Below are 7,872 nucleotides of genomic sequence, written 5' to 3'. Positions count from 1 at the left end.
TTGCCTTTGCATGTTTCTGCCACTTGTTATTAATTCATAAACATAATACTATACAATAGTGATACAACAACAACGCTGGTAGTGAGGTGCTTATCACTGGAAGACAAAACTCATAAATAACCATCCCAGACATTCTAATATATCCAAATCAAAATATATAAATAATCAGGAGAAAACAAATGAAAACTAAAACAAAAGAAACAAGAACGATGAACAAAGAAACATGGATTGAGAAAACGAGCATGGGTAATGGTAGCCAACCAAGAGAGACACGATACCACGTAAATGCGTAAAACGTTCTGGCGCCGAAAATGAGCCACTTCCAGCTTTTTATCCAGCAGGCGCTGATGAGGGGATGAGCCACAGCTGGGCGGAACCACGCCTACCTGCTCCGACAGACAAACAAATGGCAAAGACACAAGCAGGGAGAAACAGACAGAGGGAGAAACACCCACACAAAAGGAAGAGGGAGGGTCCTGACAGGACATGGATCCTGACATGTGTGTGAGTGTGTAAACTAGCTTTTTCAAAATGACACAGGAAACATGTTTTTTGTTGTGCTGTGCTGAAAGGAGAGGCTGGTTTAAGATTATAATAGAGCCGGGAATGTTCTCTTGTACAGCCTGGGAAAGTGACTTTCATGATCCTTGCTGGGACATATAAAGATACCCACTAGCTCACTGGGTACGTTATCAGCTCTGTGCTGCAGTGTTCTGAAAACGCCAAGCTTGTGTTCCAAAGGGTGGTGAGAGTCGAAAAGTAGATATTGATCTGTGTGAGTGGGTTTTCTGTATACCCCTATGTGGAGGCTCCTGTCATTCTCCATATGGACGTCACAGTCCAAGAAGGGCAAGCTGTTGTCCTTAACTTCCTCTCTGGTGAACTTGATGTTTCTGTCCACTGAGTTGATATGTTCAGTAAAAGTTTGCACCTCTTTGGATTTGATCTTAACCCATGTGTCGTCCACATATCTGAACCAATGGCTTGGGGTTACTCCTTCCCACTAGCTCACAGGCTCAAGGGGAAGAACGCAAGCACCTGAGAGGCACCCTCACAACTTGTGGCTACCCCAGCTGGACCTTTGTTAAAACGGCAGCTGCCTCCAGAAAGAAAACCAAAGTGGTTGAGAAAGAAAAAGATAACAGGAGAAACAACATAGTCATCCCATATGTGGCTGGGGTATCGGAGAAACTCAGGAGGATTTTCAACAAACACTGCATCCCTGTGTATTTCAAACCCGGTAACACACTCAGACAGAGACTAGTACATCCGAAGGACAGAACACCACACCACCACAAAAGCAACCTGGTTTATGCTGTCCAATGCAACGAGGAATGCAAAGATCTTTACATTGGAGAAACAAAACAACCACTGCATAAACGCATGGCCCAACACAGGAGAGCTAACTCCTCAGGCCTGGACTCGGCTGTCCACTTACACCTCAAGGAGAAAGCCCACTCCTTTGATGACAGCAATGTCCAAATCTTGGACAGAGAGGACAGATGGTTTGAAAGAGGAGTAAAAGAAGCCATCTATGTAAAAGTGGAGAAACCATCGCTAAACAGAGGAGGGGGTCTGAGACACCACTTATCTCCAATTTACAATGCCGCCCTTTCATCCCTTCCCAGGAGATTCAACAATCTAACCTCAAAGGACAACTGTTCACACATGGCCCGGGTGACCCAAACGACTGTCGTTCAGACTCAATAGAGCACTAACGAAGTCGAAACCAACTGCCCACCAACGACTGTCACTCTAACGACGGGCGTGGGCACTTGGAGCACAAAGGGTGTCAGTGACATCATCGGCCTTGTGAGAGGTTAAATACCTGGATCTCCACACCAGTTAGTTGGACCAGTCCCAGCCTGGTCAGATGCGTACATGAACTTATGAAGCCTCTTGGATGAGAGGTGAAACGTCTTCCTAGACAAACAACCAGTCCAGTTGTTTTTGACTGAAATTGCTTTGAGGATACATATATTAAAAGGATAAGTTTGCCTTCCATTCACTACATTTTTAAAACAATGGTAAGTACATAACACTTGTTGAGCAGATTAGAAATATGATGTGAATTTGTGTTTATGTGGGATTTCACCAACTGACAAGCTCATTACTGTAAACATTAGTCTAGTGTATCTACCACCCATTGTGTTGTCTCTGTATTTATTCAGTCAGTATGTGCTCATTTGTGGAATTTTTTTTAATGTTGCATTTTTTTAATGTTGAATTTTTAACATTGAATTGTATACCATGTAATCTGCATTTGAATTTGGTATATTGAATTTTTTAATGTTGAATTTTTAACCTTTTTTTTACTTTGAATTCTTTAATATTTAGTTCATGAACATTGTAAAATAAGAGTTAAATTCAGAGTCAAAACATTAATTTTGATGCATAAATATTCAGTGCCAGAAATTCAATTTTTTTTCCATACAAGTACAGAAGAGTCAGGCAAGAACTCAAAAAAACAGAAAGTGGACCTGTATACTAAGACCAAGTCACCAAAAATAAACCAATATATTGATTTGATGACACTATGGTTAGGATTTGGTTTAGGTAGTTGATCTATGCATTCTGATATCCATCAACTAAATTACAATGACCCCCTCATTTGCACAATGGAGAAGAAAATGCAAAACAATACATAAATTCAAAATGAAAACATTTATTCACAATCTCTCTCTCTCTCTCTCTCTCTCTCTCTCTATATATATATATATATATATATATATATATATATATATACAGATATTATATATATATTGTATATTACTTTCAGAATTATGAATCTCTAATGCGCCTGTGTGAAACTTCTTTGTACTTCTTCAGTCTACAGTCAAGAACAAATGGACTAATTGTGAAATTCTCAGTATCCATGTATGATACTGTGATGAAGAGAAAGAGCTATCAATCTGTCAATCCTTTCCGTGTCCGGGCCGGGTGAGGTTTTCTGTGTTGAGTCGAATTAAGCCGCAGGCTCCACTCCTGGTGGATTCCTTTAAGTTTCAGCTTTCCAACCATACTCCCCCCGGAACCCAAAGACTTTGGTTTTTATTATTTTTGGTTGGAACACAATAGCCATGTAGGTTTCAACCTAGAGTCTTGTTTCCATCCTTTTCAAACTTAGAAATGCTGAATACTGTAAATAAAAATAAACATAAGAGCAACTCAAGAAAATATAGAATAAAGAATATCTACAAAATAACTAAACAGTCGAGATCCTCAGAACTTCATATTTAATCCATCTGTTCCTGCCTGACTGCTGACTAAAGATGTGCAAAGGAGTTACATATAGCAGATTCATAATTATGAAAGTAACATATATCATCTATGAATAGATTTTTCCTTTTGTTTAACACAGTTAATCCAACAGTCATGGATCTGTCTATGAGATCTGTGTTAACTGTTTTGAAAAAGGGTGTGAAAAATTTACAAAGGCCAATATTAATCATAGACTGTATCTTACAAAGAAAATTAATAAAATACATGGTAAAATAACACAACAACCTATGTTTACCTCGCCTATAAGTAAGAACATTACACTATACCACAGCAGAGGACACAAAGCCTTTGAAAAAAGGATAAAATCTCTTAAAAGTAATGTACAAGTTTGACCAGTTTTAATATGAACAGGTAAACTGTTCCAGAGATTAGGGGCAGCTAACGCAAAAGTTCGGTCACCACTGTTTCTGTGTCTGGATCTGGGAACATCCAGGAACATCTGATTGGTCGACCTCAGTGCTGTAAGTGGAGTATGTAGATTCAAAAGATCTGATAGATAAGGTAGCTCCAGCCAATTTAACTCTTCAAAAACAAGCAACACAATCTTAAAATCAATCCTGAAATGGACAAGAAGCCAGTGGATTGAGGGCCATTACTGGTGTTGTGTGATCACACTTTCTTTTTCCAGTTTAATGGACAAACTTAATGGCTCCATGGCTTTATTTGCACTCTGAAAGCTCCAAAACTAATGTCAAACATATTATTTGTGCAGAGTAGTATATTCAAAGATATTAGAGAAAAAGTAGAGATGAACATAGTGGAGATTGGCATACACAGAAAGAGATGGGATGAGAAAGAAACAGTGTGATAAGCACTGCAAGGCAGATGGAACAGTGAACATCTGGCAGTGAAGTCGTTGGCGAGCTGAAGCTGATGTTTGACGTGGGCCCTCTGGTCTCTGCACAAATCTGATAGGATTCCAGGTTAAACAAGGTCAGAAAGGATAAGATGGGGGATGGCAGGGTGTGGCTGATGCACACGCCGCACACACACACACACACACACAGATGTGCACTCAACATGCATGCATAGAATTGTATCCATACATACAGACTTGGTTTCCCACAACAGTACTCTATCTGCTTACATCACCAGGAAGCCTGCATCAATCCAAAGGCACGGGGTATTTGTGAGCAATTTGTGTGTGTGTGCGTGTGTGCTTGTCAGTAGTGATCACTGTTCCCACCCTTGTCTTCCCTTCTGTGCTTTGTCAGTGTATCCTCCTGTGGGCTGCAGACATGTGACTCATTTGCACTTGTTCTCACTCATGACATTGACCAAGCCTAGATTATACTCAGCCTTCTTAGAATAGACATATTCAGAGACAGAGACAGACAACCATTCACACCTACAGGCAATTTTAGAGTCATCAATTAACCTAACACGTGCTTGTCTTTTGGATTGTGGGAGGAAACCGGAGAACCCGGAGAAAACCCACACAGACACAGGGAGAACATGCACACTGACATCCTTCATGTTGTTTCGCTGGAGTTGGTTCTCCAGCTTTCTCCTATAATTGTCTTTAGCCTCCCTGATTTTAATTCTGACTACCCCTTGCCCTCTTCTCACCTCTTTATGGTTGCCATCTCTGAATGCTCTCTTCTTTTCATCCTGGATGGCCTTAATGTCCTTGGTGATCCAGGGTTTGTTGTTGGCGTAGCAGGTTACAGTCCGAGCTGGGACATTTCAGTCCACACAAAAATTAATGTAGTCCATGATGCACTCAGTGAGCCCATCGATGTCCTCCCTGTGCGGCTCACAAAGTGCAGGCCAGTCAGTCACTTCAAAGCAGCCCTGCAGTGTCTCATAAGCCACCTCAGACCACCCCCTCAAAGTCCTTGTGGTCGTAGGCTTCTTCTTCACCAGAGGCACTTAGCAGGGTTTGAGGTGAACTAGGTTATGATCTGACCTGCCCAGAGGGAAGACAGAAGAGGAGATGTATGCATCCTTAATGTTAGCATACATCAGGTCCAGAATCCTCTCTTCTCTGGTAGAACAGCTCAAGTACTGTTGGAAGGTCGGCAGAACTATATCCAAGGTGAAGTGGTTAAAGTCTCCTGACATGATTATGAGGGCACTTGGGTGTTGAGTCTGGAGTCTGGAGATGGTGGTGTGTATGATGCTGCAGGCAGATGTCGGGTACAACAGTGGTGACATGCGGGGTCTCTCTAGGCAAATGTTATTGACGGAGTCCAGTGGTCAGCAGTTCAACATCCGGGCTACTGAGCTGTTCTTTAACGGCGATATGACCAGGATAACACTATCTGCAGTTTACTAGAACAAAGGCCGTACATTTCCCATACCAATAGAGGGAAGACACAGCTTAAATCTTCTCCTCTCCATAAGCCCGTCCCGTCTCTACCCTCCTCTATTGCCCCGACGTTGCTTCCCACCTCTGCGTCCCCGGTGTGTTTTTCTCCTGAGTTCGGAGTGTGGAAGAAAACATGATTGAGAAAGTGAATAACAGGGCTAGGTCACTGTGTACTGGGGACATAGGCCTGATAAGCACATTCTGTTTAGAAAACAATAGAACTGTATTTGGACATGATGACGTCTTGACACCAAGTAGACGCCACTGATTGTAAATGTACTGAGTGTGTATTGGAAAGACCTGAAGGGGCGTGTAAACGTTGTCAGCCTCGGTATAAGACGGGAAGCTCTGTTAATAGACACTCGGAATTGGAATTTTGGTATTGTGGATCTTGGAACTCTGTGATGAGTGTATCAGACCTTGATTCAATAAATTCTCCTTGATTGCTGTGAGACCTCTCGTCTAACTCCTTCTTGTAGACCTTTCTATTTTTATAATACATCGTTCTACAATAAATTGGTGACTCCGGACGTTCGATCGGTTTGGACCTGCTCGCTCGGACGACGGCTGAGCTCACCATTGCAGGGGCTGTGCATAAGGCGCCAAAAAGGTAGGAACTTTTATCCTATCTCGCACAGTTGTATGCCTGTTGAGGCTCAGCCTCGACTCAGGGTAGCGTTTTTGAGGTGCATTCCAAGTTGAACAGGCTGAGTCAGCTGGGAGACCTCTGGCTGTCTTGTGTATTCCTGCAGGAAAGCTGCTGTAATTCTTTAAAATTTGCTATGATATAACAAGAATTTGAAACATTGACTGTGTCAGCAGCTGTGATAAAAAAAATAAAAACAAAGGGAAAAGAATACTGGCCAGAAAAAGTGTGAAATCTGGGTGTGTGTGAATGACCGGTCATTGTGATTGTTAAAGGGGGAGTGGATGAGTGTTTCAATAAAAAAACGGACTGAATTTTTGGTATTGGCTTAAGAGAATATTTCCAAAGAGGGAAGTGCGCTTTAGAGTCTGTCTATATAGGTCACACGCACATGCTGACCCGCTACCGCCAGGGGCTGATCACCGTGGTACTACAGAGTCAACTAAATAATTCATATAAACGTGAAACTGAGCAGGATCTGTTTGAGCACTGTAATATAACGATATGAACACACACACACACACAGCAAACAGGAAAAAGTGTCTCAAACGATCTAGTGAAAGGCTCACAAATAAAGTAATTCAGTCGGTAAGGAACACATTGCTTCTGAAAACTCCCATAGAAATATGTATAAACTCATAAACAGCATGTATGATATGTAAAGCACCAATTAATAAGGTAAAGTTAACATCAAAAATAAATAAATAAACGATTAATAAAATCTCTATATATAGATCTGTAAAAATATATCTATAACCTATAAATATATATGTAGATCCATAAACTGGATTCTAGAGAATCTTTGACGGAACGGGTTAATCACTCACTGACTCTCTTTCAACAAGGATGTTCGTAGGGGTGTGAGATCTGTTTTGACAGAGCGTGGAGTATTGAGATACTGCATGTGTTTTGAGAAACTGCTATCTGCATGTTGAGCAGCTGGCTTTCATGGTTCCAAGTAGAAAAGTTCATGTGGCTCAGCTGTGATCAGAGGAAAAACAGCTAAATAGTATTGTGTAAATACATACTGTGAATTAAACAAATGAGGTTTTGCGGGCGTTGTGATTTTTAGGCTGTGGCGCAGTTGTATTTCAGAAGTTGGGTGTGGCTATAAAGGCCAATCATCATTTTGGAACAGTGGCGCAGAAGAAAATCGGAAATAGGTGTAGTTGTGTTATCAATCGCCATTTTGGAGTCGTGGCGCAGTTGAAATTTTGGAGTTAGGTGTGGCTTGGAGGGCCGCCATTTTAAAACCTGATCGCTATTTTGAATCAAACGTTTGTGCAGTTTAAATTCTTGGTACACGTCATTTTTACCAGGAGTGGTTTGGCAGACCGCCAGACGGGGGGGGGGGGTGCAACAGATGGCACCAACTGAGAGGACATAGCAGTTAGCCAAATAGCATAGCTACCTGAAAGGCTAATCTAAGTCTTGGCATTTAAAATTGATTACAGCTATTACCATAGCCTAGCTTAGCATAACTAGCATAGCTAAGGCTAAGCTAATTAGCATTGAGCTAAAAACCTAGCAGATGGCGCTGCGTGAGTGGCAGCCTGTTACAGCAGCTCTCGCTCACTTTTGAGCTTTTTCCTCTTTTTATATTTCTTTTGCACTTTTTTTTAACTATTCTTTC

The sequence above is a fragment of the Echiichthys vipera genome (assembly GCF_963691815.1).
Source record: "Echiichthys vipera genome assembly, chromosome: 1".
Classification (NCBI taxonomy): Eukaryota; Metazoa; Chordata; class Actinopteri; order Perciformes; family Trachinidae; genus Echiichthys; species Echiichthys vipera.
The sequence above is the reverse complement of the archived record's forward strand: the minus strand, read 5'-3'. Positions refer to the sequence as shown.